The sequence below is a fragment of the Parasteatoda tepidariorum genome, chromosome 2, assembly GCF_043381705.1.
Source record: "Parasteatoda tepidariorum isolate YZ-2023 chromosome 2, CAS_Ptep_4.0, whole genome shotgun sequence".
In the NCBI taxonomy this organism is placed as follows: Eukaryota; Metazoa; Arthropoda; class Arachnida; order Araneae; family Theridiidae; genus Parasteatoda; species Parasteatoda tepidariorum.
Window position 1 is genome coordinate 55,410,855 of NC_092205.1, and position 18,419 is coordinate 55,429,273.

Consider the following 18,419-nt stretch of genomic DNA (forward strand, 5'->3'; position numbering starts at 1 on the left):
TATAGTTTGGATAATATTTAATGATTTGTGGATTAGCGCAATTTTCTGTGCTAGAAATGTAATTTTCCTTATGTATTTCTCCGAATAATAAAAAGTCAACAATGTTTGAAATAAATTTTGAATAATATTTAATGCTTCTTGTGTTAGCGTATTGGAAAAAAATCAACAATGTTTAAAATAAGTTTGGATATATTTTGGATAATATTTAATGATCCGCAGATGAGCGTAATTTTCTTATGATATAAGTGTAATTTGCATTATTTATTTCTCCGATTATTTAAAAAATCAACAATGTTTAAAACTAAGTTTGGATATATTTTGGGTAATATATAATGGTCCGCAGATGAGCATAATTTTCTTATGATATAAGTGTAATTTGCATTATTTATTTCTCCGATTATTTAAAAATTCAACAATGTTTAAAACTAAGTTTGGATATATTTTGGGTAATATATAATGGTCCGCAGATGAGCATAATTTTCTTATGATATAAGTGTAATTTGCATTATTTATTTCTCCGATTATTTAAAAAATCAACAATGCTTAAAACTAAGTTTGGATATATTTTGGATAATATTTAATGACCCACAGTTGAGCGTAATTTTCTTATGATATAAGTGAAATTTGCATTATTTTTTTCCCCGATTATTTAAAAAATCAACAATGCTTAAAACTAAGTTTGGATATATTTTGGATAATATTTAATGACCCACAGTTGAGCGTACTTTTCTTATGATATAAGTGAAATTTGCATTATTTTTTTCTCCGATTATTTAAAAAATCAACAATGCTTAAAACTAAGTTTGGATATATTTTGGGTAATATATAATGATCCGCAGATGAGCATAATTTTCTTATGATATAAGTGTAATTTGCATTATTTATTTCTCCGATTATTTAAAAAATCAACAATGCTTATAACTAAATTTGGATATATTTTGGGTAATATATAATGATCCGCAGTATGCATAATTTTCTTATGATATAAGTGTAATTTGCATTATTTATTTCTCCGATTATTTAAAAAATAAAACAATGTTTGAAACTACGTTTGGATACATCGACCAACTCTACCCAAAAAACAGTTCAACACCATATACAAAAATAGTCGCTTTATATAAGGCTTATAAAAATTTGTTCTTTATATCCAATTTGTATAATTGGATGCTTTTAAGATGTTAGTAAAAGAATTAGCGAAAGAAATCTTCATGAAATACACAGGCAATCCTTGTATTTTTTGTCTCCCTTACCTTTAGTTTTGGGTATAAAATGATTTGTCAAAAGAAGGTTTGAAATTAGATTTCAGCTTCTTAGAAAGCTTTCACACCTTTTTTCACGTTCTAGAGATTCCACAAATTTATATTTTGTATGTCTTATGTTATTTTTTGTCTTAGGGTTTTATTTCAACTATTGATTTTTTTGAAAGTTGGAATTTTGATAATAATATACTCTTAGAAAATAGTTATGAAAGGATTTTCTGCCCGGCGTAGCCTAAATAAGAAATAAATAATAAATAATACATTTTCTGGTTTTTATGCAGACAGATTTTTTTATATAGTTTAATAAAATGAATATTCTTCTTTAAAAGTTTTACATTATCATCTGCTGATATTTATATACCTTTCCACAGAGCATATTTATATCCTCCTAGTTTTGTAGCGTCCATTTGTTTTCTTGAATAAATATTTCCACTATAAAAATGACTTGATGCTTTCGTTTTGTAATGTTTAAGCCAGTTAAGTGCTACTTAAAAAAAATATAATGTACATGATTTTTCTTCGATAAAAAATACCTCATGGTTGCTTATGGATTCAATATATAATTCTTATATTCTAGTATCATTTGAGGAAAGTTACACTCGAGGGAAAGTATAAATTTTTTCTCTTGAGTCACTTACCACAAACTGAAATAAACTTTAAGAATCATATAAAGTTAAAATACTAGCTACAAGTTCTTCTTTCTGTAAAAAAACCCCTCTTTATAGTTTAGTCTTATTTGTGTAAGTTAAATAAGTGGAAAGCTTTGCTTCAATAGAAATTATTATAAATTTAAGCAAAAGTTACAATATTATAAAGCTTTATTTCTGACTCTTTAACAAGAATTTGCTCGTTAGATTTGCATGCTTATGATTTACCTGATGGCTGGAGATGGCCTGATTCTTTCGGCGGCATAGTTTTTAAAACCTTTAATCATTCACATGTTTTCAAGTACAATTCCGTCGTGTAAAAAATGAGAGATCCTGTTATAAAATTTAAGAATTCAAAGTTGAATTTCATTGCAGAATTTTGTGTATTGCCTCCCGAAATAAGTGGCAGGATATTTGCGTTTACACTAACTTCTAGCAATTTTAATAGTTAAGTTTTCAAGAAGTTTAGTTTAGCATTTCAACTAACTATTAGTAGCTTCTTCAGTACAGTATTTTAGTTTAAAGACAGAGCGCTGTGAAAGAAAACTTAGGAGCAATATTAAATCAGCATTGGCAAATGCGGGTGAGTTCCATCAAAAAGTCCTCCCAGAACGCAAAGTTGTGACAATACTTGATCTAGGAGTTCTCTTGTCTTCTGGATTTAGTTTAAAATTACAAGGCTGCGGAGTTAAACATTGGTATTCGTGAATCATAAATTGTGCAGGCTGCTCAACAATGGTTATAAATTAAAATAAAATATTTTTTTTACTTTTTGAATATACTTAAAATCGCATTTTAAAATATTTTCGATGAATAAAAAACTCAATCAAAAGTAAAACAATTTGTATTCGGACTGCAACAATTCATTCAACATTAATAACATTTTCAATAGAAAGTGTGCTGAGATTGACTGCTGTAGAAAGGAAAAAGGAATAGTCTTATGTTAAAGCTGTACAAAAATTTGAAAATACTTGAAAAAAATTTTAACTGACGATTCTGGCTTCGATGTGAATAGATTGAGGTCTAACACTATGTTGAAATTTGGCAATGGTAAGTATGAACGTTTGACTTCAAATTAATCCACAATAGACACAAAAAAATATTTGCTTTGTAATTAGTAGAAATTACATTACATTACATTGTTTCATAACAATCGATAAAAATTTGAGTAACAAGAATAAAAACATTTTACATAATGCATATAATTTGTTATGCGTATTCACTTCTTTATATCCCACGTATTCAGTGATTTAAACCTACGAATAAGAAAATATAGATCATTATTTCATCTTTTACTTTTTAGGTACACAATAAAAAATATAAAATAAAATGGCAATTTATTTTTCTTAATTTATTTTTCTTAATAATTCATTAATTCTCAATTGATTCTACTTAATTGCAAATTATTCATGTTAATTGTTTTAAAAATACCATGAACTATTCTGTTAATTGATTCAAAATATTCCACGAACTAGAATCCATCATAATTAAAATTTTGAAAATAATAAAATACGTTTTGAAAATAATATATCAATGTTTTCTCAGAAAAATAAAACTTTAAGATTACTTCTAGCAACAATTTATTTTAAGCTTATTTATGCGGATATAATATCAGTTTTTTTATGAGAATAGTTTCATTAAATAAAAATTTTCTTATAAGTCTCTTTAAATTGAGGAATTTGGTTGAAACTTTTTGTAAACCTCTTCAGCGTAAAACAAAATGGATTTATTTTAAAAATATTTGTTTTTACTTTTTGAGCTCTGTGCTATTCATTTTTATTATCAAGGGCTTAATATTCTTTGGAAAAAATGCAAAACATAATAAATCGTTCTTATAGAAAGTTTTACTAGTAAACTTTTTAATATAGCAATGTGAAGAAAATTATTTATTATTTGGAGATAAAAAATAGATTCGTAGACGAACTAAATTCAATAATTAAAATTTATTTTTTTAGGAAAAATTGCGAATAGAAATTTACTGTGAAATAAATTTGCCTTTATAAATTTACAGTAAATTAATAAGTTTTTAAAATTTAGAATATTAATTTAGAAAGTTATGTGTCTGCAAAATGATATTTCTTATATGTGTATGAAACACACCTAAATCTAGAATAGAAACGTATTTATAAGAAGCATTTGAGATAGACATACATTTCTAATAGATCAAACATGTGTTCTTGAACATATATTTTTAAAATAATAACTAAATCTGATTTTTTTAAAAAAAATCTTAGATAGGTTTTTATTATATATTTTAATTATTATTCATTGTTAGATGTATATTGTAGGGTCAGATGAGATAAAATGGGTATATAGGAAGTGGGCATATGTCAAAAAAAACATTCATTTTCATCTTTTAAAGTAAGATAATTCATTTAATATTTTTAGATGTATTTACTGGGAATACGGCAAGTATTTTAATTCCAGTTTTAGAAGCTAGTAAAAAATTTAATGTTTACAAACTATCTGTTTATGATCAACTTCTACAGCGAGTTAGTTTAAGTCGCTGATGAACTTTCTTCTAGTATCATTAAAATCTGACAAAAATTATTAATTTTTCAACCTGTTAGAGGGACGCATCTAAAGAATAGAAATACATAGAAATTTCAAGAATAAATTTCAAAATTCTTTTTATTATGAATTGTTTTTAGAGGTGGGGTAAAGTGATTATATGGTTAGGCCTAGATGATTGCTATGTGATAAGGATATTTTTTTACTTCTCTGTTAGCTTTAGTAAGTATTTAATGTTCTATATTTTATAATAAAATAGCCAAAAATAATGCAGGACTATAACAAATTTAATTATAGGCCTGTATTGTAATTTTTACACTGAAAACAAAATTTCTTTTAAATTTTATTTTTTTAAAAATAACAATGATATGGGGAAAATAAAAATATGATAGACATATTATACAATTAAAAAAAATTACCAAAATAACATAATAGTAAAACTTAGCATATTTAAAGATATAAATGAGTTTTCATGCAAGTTTATAGCAGTTTTTTTTAATGCAAAACGAAAAAATTTCTTTAAAATAACTAAATTGAATAAAAATATGTCTCTGCTACAGATGGTAAAAGCACTTTAAACTATCTCTATAGACATTAATATTTTTACTCTCTCATTTACATTTCAAATTCTATTTCACTTTTCATGCTTTTTGATGAAATTGTGTAGAGTGTAGCAATGTAAACTACATCCAAAGTCAGGCCTAATTATGATAACTACGAACATTAACTCTTTAATTGATATGAACTACGAACAATAACTCTTTAATTTAATATATGCCTTTGACGAGTCCACCATCCATCCAGATTCACCTGCTTGCAGTTAGGAACGTAGTACCCTCCCTATCAGGGCTTTTTGTTTTTTGATCACCTATAGTTCCTTGATCACTTCTTCTAAGGTTGGAATGTCAACTGATAAAAATACACATCTTAAAGAAAAAAAAAACGAAGAAAAACTTTTTGGACTGGACTCTCTATCTATCTGCATCGATACTCATCTTTTTGCTGGTCGTATTTTTAAAAAAAAATCAATTTAGATGATATTTTATATTTCCTGAACAATCTTCAAAATGGGTTTTTCAAAAATATTTGCAATTGTATTTCCCTTATATAGTCAGGGTCAATAAATTCATTTTGTTTGCTTGTATAACGAATCTAAAGCAATGGCTACTATAACAATATTTTTTTTAAAGAGAAATCTAATAATCTCATTTTTCAAAAATATCTCTTAACATAATCCATTTAATTAACTTTTTTAAATTGTAAATTACCTGTTATATTGTATAAGTTAGTACATTTTATTTATGGTACTCCCATCTCTTACGATTTGTGAAGCATCCAGATAAACTAATTAAACAACATTCCACGGTTTATTTGATAAAACACAACTCAGCCTAACTCTAAAGCCCATTACCTAACGAAAAGCCTAGCTCTAATTTCGAATTAAACTTATTTTATATGGTTCCATAACCATGCTAGTTGTTAATGGTTAAAAAACTGTATGGCTTTTCTAACCACCACTAGTTGTATAAGGTTTCAAAACCGTAAAGGTAAAAAATATTCCTTATAGTAAACTTTATGATTAATTTGATGGACAGACTGCTGCATGTTATTCCATTGTAATTTTATAATGGAAATTCTAACAGTGTAAATGCTACTGTACAGGAATAAAGTATTTCTCGGATATCCGTTAAGCGAGCAAGTGAAATTTTCCATTAATTCCATCCTATTATAAGTTAGGTTGTTGGCGCAATTTTCAGGCAGAGTGAAATGCTAGAGAATAGATACAAAATTCATCTCTTGATTGCAAATGCCAGAAAATAATTAAGGGAGCTTATGTCCGGAAATTTTGCCCTAATAAAGGGCTTTGCAATCTTCCTAAAATGTATTCTTTTGCATAATTGTTTAAAGAAATAACTACTCGCATATAAATCATTCAAATTGGTTGAAATTGAATATGAAAATATTATTAAACATTTTGTTTTATGACCCAGTGTTCAACGTTTGATAGCGAATACCATAAAATAATTACGCCAATTTAATTTCAGGGACTTTTGAATACATAAAATGCTATGCAACCTATCTTAAATGTTTCATTTCGCGTTATTGCTTAAAGAAATAGTAATTCATAGTTTGATCAATCTAATTAATTGGCTACAAATACGACATAATTGAGTGATATTGTTCTTTAAAAAGTACAATTCATACAATTTTTTCGCCAAAAAGTCTCGAGCAAACAAATTGCTAACAATTTTTCTATTTTTTTTAAGCATTTTTAAAAGTTATTTAAATCATAATAATAGATTAACAATAAAATTATGCTTAAATTACCTTAAATTTTTAAGGCCAAAAAATAAATACACTTTTCTTGATTGGTGTTGCAATTAAATTTTTGTTCTTTCAGACAGATATATTTTTTTAAATTTTATAAATTTTTTGTTACAAAATACATCTTATAAAAGCATTAATGTGTCATTTTAATCTGTTTTATTTGGCTTTGCTTTCATGAGATTTATTTGAATGATTATTCGTTTTCTTAATACTTCTGCGAATTACTTAATATATATAATAAATCAGTTTTTTCAAATATTATTACGACATGACTAAAACAAGAATTCATTAATTTATATATTCATGCTTCACTAAAATTCCTATGTTTTATGACTCTCGAAACTTCTAGGAAATTGCTTCTTTGACTAATGTTTTCATGATGTTCTTCAAAGAACATTGTTTTATTATGATATTTGATTATTGTAGGATTGATTCTGAATATTTTTATTTACACCACGTTACTTTTTATATTTATTCAAAAAGAAGAAATTTATGCATCCTTTTTTTAAGCATTTACTTTAATACCCCGAACATAATTAGACTCTATAAACATTTTTCAGAACACTTTGGCAGATCTGGACAATTTTCTTCCTTACAAACATTATTTTAAAAGTCTGGTACAATTGATTTGATTCTGAAATAAAATTAGATAGGGGAGAATGGGGTCAATTGTAACATTTTTTACATAACTATTTTTAACTAACGAGAAATCCAATATATTATTAGTATTAATTGACAGACCAGTAAAGTAGACTATCCTCTACTGGAAAAAAAATAAATACCTTATTTTAGATGTTATTATATTAGTTATTAACAACTTCTGACAGTCGTGCACTCGTCACAATTGTCCCCACTTACGGGGTCAATTGTAACAGTTCATAAATTCAACTAAAACCTAATTAATTATACATATTATCATAGTTGTGCTATATTTTTTACTGATCAAAATAGTAGTGATATTTTAGGAGCAAAAATAATAATGAGCAGAGACCTAAAGGGTTGAACTTTTAACTTAAAGGGGTTAAAAATTTTAATTTATGCTGAAAGGTGACAAATAAAATAATGCACATGCAACATAATATAAATGATATAGGGAACTATTGGTGGTTCTTAAAGAGTTAAGTAATGGTTTGTAAACATAAAATTATTTATTTTCAGCTGCTACAATCGCCCCTTTACTTATTGTTACAAACGTCCCCAAGACGCCATTTCAGCTTCATTTGTTATAAACAATGCTAGTTATCTACCAAAACTAATTGTTTTTATTGAATTGTTAATTAAGGTGTCCACTTACATATTCGGTTAATAATTTTTATTTGTTTAAACAAAATTACTTTGTTACAATATAATATTCTAATACCAAAAAAAGTACTTATGTAGTGTGAAAATATCTTTTGTGAATTAATTCCTTCAAAAATACATAAAAATGGTTGCCAGCAGGGGTGTACATGTAGATTTATTAAATACACCTTGTGCGCCACCTAGNATTCTAATACCAAAAAAAGTACTTATGTAGTGTGAAAATATCTTTTGTGATGTAATTCTTTCAAAAATACATAAAAATGGTTGCCAGCAGGGGGGTACATGTAGGTTTATTAAATACACCTTGTGCGCCCCCTAGGAACCAAATCTAGAACCCGACACTTGAAATTTTTGCTCTGTTACAATCGTACCCTGTTACAATTGACCCCACTCTCCCCTACATTCCCTAAGTACATACATGAATCGTATGTAAGAAAAACAATGCCTTTTAAAAGTATTGTTTCTAAGCAAATTTTATTACAGATTTGAAATTTGAGATAATATTTTAATTAATGCAGTATAACTGGCACGATGGATTCACTTTAAGCATGAACTTAAGTAGTATTAATTTTAATTTATTAATAAAAAATAATTCTTTCAAATTATAATAAATATATAAGGCTAATTGAGAACTAAAAATCTAAGTCAGTAAAAAGAATAAAATAGCTTAAACATAATCAATTAACTAATAATCTATAAAAATGAACTGTTTGTTAAAGCCTTTAGTAACTGTTTACAGTATCCAAGTATACGAAAACAATAATTTTAAGCCGATTGCCATTAGAGATAAAAAAAAATAATAAAAAAAAACTTCTATTCAATTCAATCAAGAAAAAGATTATCAAGGAAATAAGAGCTGAAATTATCTTTCTATTATCTTGTAAAAGAAACAATTTAATTTTTTTCTAAGTTATGTTACAGATGGGTATCTATTCCAATATCGAATTCCCTTTCTGTTGTTGATTTTAGTGGGAAGGATGATATTACTTTTTCTATTTCTATCCCACAAACTGAAAACAATAAATGGTTCCATTTTATTTGGGCTCACACGTACAACATACTCCTCTTTAAAATATTTTAATCGGTTATGGAAATAGGGGAATAAAATTAGAAGTTGCAATAACTTAAAAACGATAAATATTAAAATTAGGATACACAGCCCGTGTTAGAATAAATTTCTTTCAGCCATTTTGCATGTTTATTTTCTTTGAGTTACGCCAAGGAACTGTTATATAAATTGATATCAAATTTCAAAAATAGTGATCAGAATTATGATTGTTATTATTGAAGATAGTAAAAACTCTTTCAACATCTTTCAATGAATTCAATTACCATGTAGTCACACATGCAATTTACTCATGCTTAAAATAATTTAATCGTTTAGAAAATATAAGAATAATAGTTTAAAAACGATAACTATTTAAATTAAAATATACAGCCCGTGTTAGAATAAATTTCTTTCAGTCATTTTGAATGTTTATTTTCTATGAGTTACGCAAAAAAAACTGTTATGTAAACTGATATCAAATTTCAAAAATAGTGATCAGAATTATTATTGTTATTACTGAAGATAGTAAAAACCATTCGTTTTTAACTTTTTCAACATCTTTCAATGAGTTCACTTACCATGTAGTCACACATGCAATTTGCTCATTCTTAAAATAATTTAATCGTTTAGAAAATGTAGGAATAACAGCTTAAAAACGATAACTATTTAAATTAAGATGCACAGTCCGGGTTAGATTAAATTTCTTTTAGCCATTTGCATGTTTATTTTCTATGATCTGCGCCAAAGAACTATTATAAAAATCTATATCAAATTTCCAAAATGGTGATTAGAATTATTATTGGGGATAACAAAAACCATTTGTTTTTAACTCTTTCAACATCTTTCAATGAGCACACTTTTCATGTAGTCACACATACAACTTACTCATATTTAAAATAATTTAATCGTTTTAAAAATGTGGGAAATAACAACTTAAAAACGATAACTATTCAAATTATGACATTTCTCTTAGCCTTTGAATATTTATTTTCAATGAGTTATGACGGGAAATGTTATAAAAATTGATATTAAAATGATCATAATGATTATAATGATCAGAATTATTATTGCTACTAATGAAGACAGCAGTAACCATTCATTTTAATCTCTTTCAGTCATTCTCGATGAGCAGACTAACCACATAGTAATCTACAGAATAGCAATATCATCTACGTAAACGTATAATTAACGTAATGATCATTTTGCATTTGTGTAAATTTCTATAGCAATACACAGTTTATAATGTGAAAATATGGAAAACACTATTTCTTCTACCTGAAAAAAAATGATTTTATGCGTCGCGAAAGCTTTGTTATAAATAAGTTTTGCTTAAAAAAAACTTCTTTTGCTTTGATCTTGCACTGAGGAACGTTATAATTCAAGCGAAATATTTAGAACAAATTTCAAAACTGCTCATAGAAAGTTTGGCTTTCGGAAGTTTGGTTTAATATTCGGTTCTTTAATTGAACAATCAAGTGAGAGAAAACACAGCTGCAAAGAAACTGGATGAAAACTTCGAACAAGAGTAGAATTAAGAGAAAATCGACGAACAAATAGGCGAACATATATACTGCTTAGTCCAAATATTCCCAGCATTTCATATCTGATCCTTTCCTAAAGTTATGCCAAATCTTTAATAATATTTATTATTTAAACTTTTAAGAATATGGGAAAATCTTTGAACATATCAAATATTTATGAAGCCTCACAACATCTCCGGCTGATTTCTCAAGAATGCTAAAAATATGATAATGAAGTAATAAAGAAAACTGATATTTAAAATATTAATTTTTAAATAAAATATCATCATTAGTTGCCTGATACTCAGAGCTTCGAAACTTTTTGATCCTCTACTTCTTAAGCCTTAATAATCTAAAATCTCTCGTATATATAAATGAGTAATCCTTTTATTTAACAAAATTTACTCCAACCTATGTTTGAAAAGTATCAACATGTGGCAGCAAAATATTTATTAATTAATTAAGATTTTGTTGTTAATATAAAAGCTTAAAGGGTACCATGAAATTTATTCAAAAATATTATTCCCTTTTTAGTCTTTTTACAAAATAACCAGATTTTCTTTCAAAGTGTATGCACATTACCTAAAAAAGAATCACACTGAATAACTTTTGATCTAATGATCAAATTTCCACTCTCTGGGACTCAATCCTAAAGGTTCGAGGGGTTGAACTCAATTTTACTTATTAGTTAGTGCATACGATAATTCAAGTTACGAAACCAGGCATAAAAATGTACTTTCTCCAAATAAATATATCTTTTTTTTCGACGGATTTGGATTTCTGACCCCCAAAATATCAGAAGTAGCCGCAATCCTGAAAATATAATCCCGATAATTTGGTCACAGGAGAGCGGTCCAAAGTTTGAACCCATTAATGTTCATTTTAATTTTTGCGTATTTCACCATATCTCCAAATTTTTTTAAGCAAATTAGAAAATATTCATAAAATTCGTTTATCCAACGATAAATCCATACGAAATATAACTTTTCGTAAATATTTATTATTTTTTATTATTTTATTTAACAATAGTAAAAAAAAAAGTTTGAATTTTATGACATAAAATTTTATGCATCATTTTAAGTGATGCAATTTTAAATAGCAATATACAAAATCTGTCCGAAATCGATAGAATAGATCTTGAGAGATCGAATTTTAAAAAAATTGGAATTTTTGAAATTGATATCTCTCAAATTTGTATTTTACCTTTTAAAACTACATTCGTTAAAATGATGTAAGACTTTCGAAACCTCACAACTCAAACTTTTTTCGACAGTTAATAGATAAAATAATAAAAAAATAATTAAAAATAATTGTATGTAAGATACATTAATATTATCAGATAGATTAATTTTATAATTATTGATAAACATATTTTAATTCACTTAGCAGGCTGTTGAGATATGGCAAAATGCGAAAAAAGTAACATTTACTATTATGTGGTCCAAACTTTTGACCGCTCTGCGGAACAAAATTGTTGGATCCACTTTTCCACGAACCGTATTTTGAAGATCGGAAATCCGAATGCGTTATAAAAAAAATATAAGTTTTTTCAGAGAAAGTGCGTTTTTGTGCCTGATTTTGTGACTTAAAATATCGTCGGCATTAATTAATTAGCATGCTTGAAGTCACTTTCCTTAGCCATTAAGATTGCGCCAGAGAATGTGAAGATCCGATCAATAGATCAAAAGTTATTCAGTACTTCCTTGGTACATTTCTTAGCACAGCACATATTTATTGTACTTATATTATGCTCATCGTGTATTATTTTGTTAACAGTTTATTTTATTCATAGTTTATTACATTAGTTTATTATATTCATAAAATAAGTGGACATAAGTAAAATCATTTTTTTATGCATTTCTCATGTGACTTCAATGTTATTTTCAAATTACAAGATTTGTTTTCCTAAATTAAAAGCTTGAAATAACTTTTATCTAGATAATACATTCCAGTTTCGAATATTTTTCCTTTTAGAATGTCGCTGTTACAGTTTAAATTTTACAGATTCTAGCTATATATGCAGGACAATAATCTAAACAAACCTCTCATTTATGCCAAGAAAAATTATAAAGACCTCGTATCTGTTTGTTTGTCAACAACCAACAACTTTGCTTATGATTTGGAAGATTTAATGCAAATATGTTATAGGTTAACTCAATAATTGATATTTTTCCTATTTTAAATTAAGTGGCATAAATAAAATTACCGATATAGTTTTGAAAACTTTTATGAAGATTCAGGTAAAAATATTTTTTAAATTCAGAAGGAAACTGATGCAGGTGTTGCAAACATTAAAAATTGTTTCAAAACAACCATTCTACACACAAATCTTTATACCCAAAGCATTTTTTCTACATTTGTGTGAGCTAAAAATAAAATCGTAGTTCTTAATGAAATATGACTTTTTAAAATTTTTTTAAATGCTTTGAAAAAATATTATCTATTAGGTTAATTTAATGTCAAATGAAAATCCCAACCAAAAATTTTATTTCTGTCAACCACTAAATAAGAACAGAAATTATTATTAAATAAGAAAATTTAATATTTCGTTCAAAAATATTTTTCGAAAGTGATATTAGTCTAGAAATAATTTTAATAAACTGTAAGGCAGAAAGAATTCGAACATATTTAGTTATTTTAAAACTGAGAAACAAAGTTGCAAAAAAGACAGTTTTTCCAACAAAATAAAATATACTCAATAGTGAATTATTTTAATTTAATGAGTGTATATAGCTCTTAGTATATTTTTCATAGAGGATTTATTTAGCACTAAATCTATTGCACATTTAATATCAAATTATAGAATGTTATAGAAATATTTCTTTAGTGGATATAAGAAATAAAACAGGATGCAGATTATTACGAAGCAAATTGAAATTTTTAATTTTTGCACAATATCTCCCAACGCTCAAATTGACTCTAAGATAATACGGAGTAATTAACATCATTGTATTTTAACGAAAAAGTTACTATGATGTAAATAACTATTTCCTTTATTTTACACTCTGTGAAAAATTGATATTCAAATATCTCGAAACTTTCTTTATTCTTGACGAAACTATTTCCTGGTATATACGAAAACGAACATTTTGTCAAAGTGATTTTTTGTCAATTATCACCACACATCTTCAAGAAAATGGATTTCGTCAAAAGTAAAGAAACCTTTCGTCATATTTTATTTTCCAAAGAAAAAATAAAGTATTTGTAGTGCCTTAGTCTTTTTTTTTTATGGTTACTAACGGCAGCATGGTAACTAGCGGGTGTTAGCATTGTTTGCCACAGTGTCACTTTTTCGTGAGCACCTAATAGGCGAATCATCCTCACCTCCATCACACAAGCACAGATATAGCAGAAAGATAAATTATATGCGTGCCCGAAGAGGGATTCGAATCCAGGATCTTACTTCTTGACCACCGTACAGCCGGTCAAAAATGTCGCCAATCTAGTTTGATCGTGTGGTCTTCATTCTAGTTTCGTCATTCTAGTTAACAATCTCCCACACCACAATGTACTGCGAAGCGTTCGCGTTTTCGCTCATATCACGTGCTTTCATGACGAAATGATTCTCACATTTAACGAAATGCAACTCAAGGATTGTAGTGCAATTTCACTACTTTAACCATCTGGGTATTAGATACGGCTCTTTACGAACTTTTAGATACCAGATTTTTGGCTTTTAAAAAACCATTTTCCGCCATGTTTGTCAATGGGAGTGTAGCGGGTATTCAGAGAAATATCCGTAAAATTTCACCCAAGAGCTCAAAATTTTACTAATTCACAGTAATTTTTTTAGAATTTCAAGATTTTTCAATCCTTTGTTTTAAAGTTCCATTAATTCACAATCCTGTGTTTTAAAATTTCATTAATATTAGTTCTTTATTTTAGCAATTAACAAACCAACAGACCGTAATTTTAGAATTTCACAAATTATTTAGATTATTTTTTTAAATTCTTAGTTCTCAATCTTCCATAATATATTTTCTTCTTTGAAAATAATTTTACTATTAATAATATAAAACTGTTATTATAAAAAAAAACTAATATAAATTGTTATTGCAGTTAAAAAAAAAAGATTTTTAGAAAGGCTTACTTATCATTATTTTATCATTCATTAAATTTATCATAAGGGATATTATTTCACCACTTTTTTACCAGGAAGTGATGTTGCACAATAAAAATTATATAAGAGAAAATCTTTCAGTAAAAAAATAAAAGTTCTTTTTCGGATTAGCAAAATATCTGTAAAATATATAATAATTTCTCTAGTCCATATATTTTGTTAGTGTTTCGAAGAATAAATATATCTTTAATTATAACAGCTAATTAATTTTTAAAAATAATAATGAAGATGTTAGAAAACAAACAGCAATGTGAAATAAAAAGTTTCAGAAATAATTATACCTCTCAGATTTTCAGGAAGAAATTAGAGTTAATTTCTTTGTTTAGTGAAGTACCTTTTATTTATGCATATTTTGGAGTAAAAAAAAACTTTAAAAAACAAAAGAATTTTAGTGCATTTCATTATTTTAATAAGTAAACAAAAGCTCTACTGTGTTTGCATATTTTTTAAATGCTTGAATAAAATTTTATTTCGTAAGTAGTATTTTAAGAAATTTTCTAAAAAAATGTCATTTCTAGGGATGCATGTCATTAAACAATTTGCAAGTAAAATTTAACAAAAAATTAAATTTTTATAAATCTACACATACATAAAATAAGAAATTTTTTTTGCAAAAGTGTCTTTAATTTTAAAATAATATTTGTAATAAACAAATCGTAAGGAAAAAAAAGACTTATGACAAAAATGCGTTTTTTTATAGGATGGGAGGCTCCGTTCTCCCCCGTAAATGCTTCACAGTCATCATTTTTTTTTTTTTTTTACGTTTCCTTGAATGTCAGTATTTTCTAGAAAAAACACAGAACATTTTGTTTTCACAATTATTGTAGCTTTATGTCGACACATTTTGTAGATATATTAATCGTAGTGAAATAGACGATTACATATAGTTAAAAATTATTCATCTGTGCTTGAAAAAAAAATTACCTGAGTACTACAGATTGCGTGATTCAGTAAGAAGAAATAAATAAGAAGCAATTTTAGGCTTATAATAATTTAATTAAGAAACGGTTTTTATAACTCATTGGTAAGGTTTTCTTGAAGTATTTTAAAAAAATTTGCAATAATGATTTAGATTTTTATCTGGTAACATGTTATCTCTCTCTTTCATGAGAAATAACGAAGTATATGAAAAAAAAATAGATAAATATGACAACCAAAGCTGATGTCTTCAGGGGGTACCAGCTCAGGGAGTTATAAAAGCAAAACCTTTTCTATCGAAAGAGATCGACAAAAAGTTTAAAATTGCTCTCTCTGTACCCCAAAGGTTTTGTAAAAGTCTAGGAAAAGAATATAATGCATAATATAAAGTATGAAATACATGAAGCAAATAAACTCTGTCTTTCATGTTACTTTTGATTGAAGTTATTTTGATAATCGAACCAATAAAATAAGGTACTGACGTCAAGTGAGAAAAAAAACAAATTTTCTACAACAATGTGCAGTGAATATTTAAAGCAAAAAAGGAGTTTCGAAACACAATTCGCGTTAAGTTGACAAATAAAAAACAGAGTAGCATTGCAGCACATCAAATTTTAATTCCGTAGCTCCCTTTCAACGGTCTATAGGTCGACAAACATGACTTTCTTTTTCCTGCAAGTTTATCAGTTAATAATCATCAAACTAATAGCCGAATCATATTTTATTTATTCCACAGTATTTTTTTTTACTTTTTTCTACGTGTCTTTGTAATTTCAAATTTCTGTATCTTTTGGATTTTGAACAGAAAAATAAAATATAATGTGAAGTGAAAGAAGTAAAAAAATCGCAAAAGCACTTAAAATTGCAATAACTTTATAAAATAAACGTTCAGAAACAATCTATGCTAAATTCATAAACAAAGGCTTTTACCAAATTATTTCTTCTGTAGTTGCAATCCTCCGACCTGTCAAGCGACCCGCATGGTATTTTTTTTAAAAAAAAATTTGACAGTTAATAACTCCCAAACTAATTATTGAATTTAATTTTTTTCTACTGTAATGCTTGAGCAGTACATTTTCTAAACACCTTATTAATTTATATCTTAAACACTTTCTTTATTATTCGATCTAAAAAATTTTGCACAGGAAAGCTATACGTTTAGTTTAGCACCAAAAACAACGGCAATATTTTTTTAATGTAGAAGGAGAAATAAATTATTGTTTACTCTTTTAATAATAACAGCTTTACCTCGCTGATCTATACTGCTTTTAGCAACATGTGACGGAAAAAATTTCTTTTTCTGACAGCTTGAAATTCAATCACTACTTTCAATAATTAATTACTTATATCTATTAACACTAAATTTATGAGGCATAGTGCTTTGGCTAAGTAAGATATTAAAGAAATATTTAAAGTTTAATTCATAAGTATAAATAACATACAAATTGAGGAAGAAAACATGTTTAATGTTGTTTTATTGATATTTTATTAGTATATTTTTTTAGCTTTTTTTTCCTTAGCAATTCATTTGGAATTTTCAAGAATAGAGATGCTGTTTTTCTTCAAGTGCTTCAATTTTGAAACCTTATATCTCATACATTATTTTAATAAATGTATTTGTTAGCAACATAATTAAAATAACAACATTTCGCTTAAGAGAAAAGGGAATATTAAAAAATTATTCGAAAAATAATTCAAGAAATTAAATACATGTTTTTTTATTGTATATATATGTCACGAATATATATACAATAAAAAAACATGTATATATTGTATACGAATGTATTGTATATATATGTCACTGCAAAAGACCGAAATCGGTGGTTGTTGACTTTCACCGATGAATGTCGACAAACACCAAATACGTCGGTGAAAGATCGAATATTTCATTACATTCTTGTACATTCGGACCCTCACCGGTGAATGTCGACAATCACAGATATGTTTTGGTGAATGTCCGAAATATTTATTACCATGATATAATTACATTTATTCGATATTTTCAGCCTACACTGATGTTTTTTTAAGGTTAAGTGCCACTGCCCGGTATACATTTGTCCGGTATGCCCTACACTGATGTTTTTTTAAGGTCAAGTGCCATTGCCCGATACTCCAAATGCTGATGTTTCTTCGAATCTATCGTCAGTAAGTATTAAAATATAGAATAAGTATAAATATATCAAATAAATATAATAATATTAACGAATAAATTAATATAAAATAGGATATAACAAATATTTCGGACATTCACCAAATCGACTATGTGATTGTTGACATTGACCGGTGAGAGTCAGAAATAAGGGTATTTAGCAAATATTTCGGACATACACCAAGCGACTACGTGAATGTTGACATTCACCGGTGATTACTGACATTCTCCAGATTTCGGTGTTCCACCGTAACATATACGCATCGTCTTCGACATCAAACTCAAAATTTGCACACTGCGAAGTTTGAAAAAAAAGAAACATTCGTTTTTGTGACTCTCTTCTCCCATTTTATACAAAAAAAACAAAAGTTTACTTATACCGTTATTTTATACAAGATTTGCACTATCCTTTAATTATTTTGAGCAGTGTATATTAATGAAAATCGTAACTATAAACTCTCGAATAAAAAAAAAAAACTGAAACGCTTGAGAAGACTATTCTAAAAATTGGCGCAATTATTTTAAGATAAATATTAATTTTTGTTTTGTTTTTGAAACAATAGAAATTGTTTCATATTTCAAATAACACCGCTGTGCATGAGAATGACTGGTGAAAC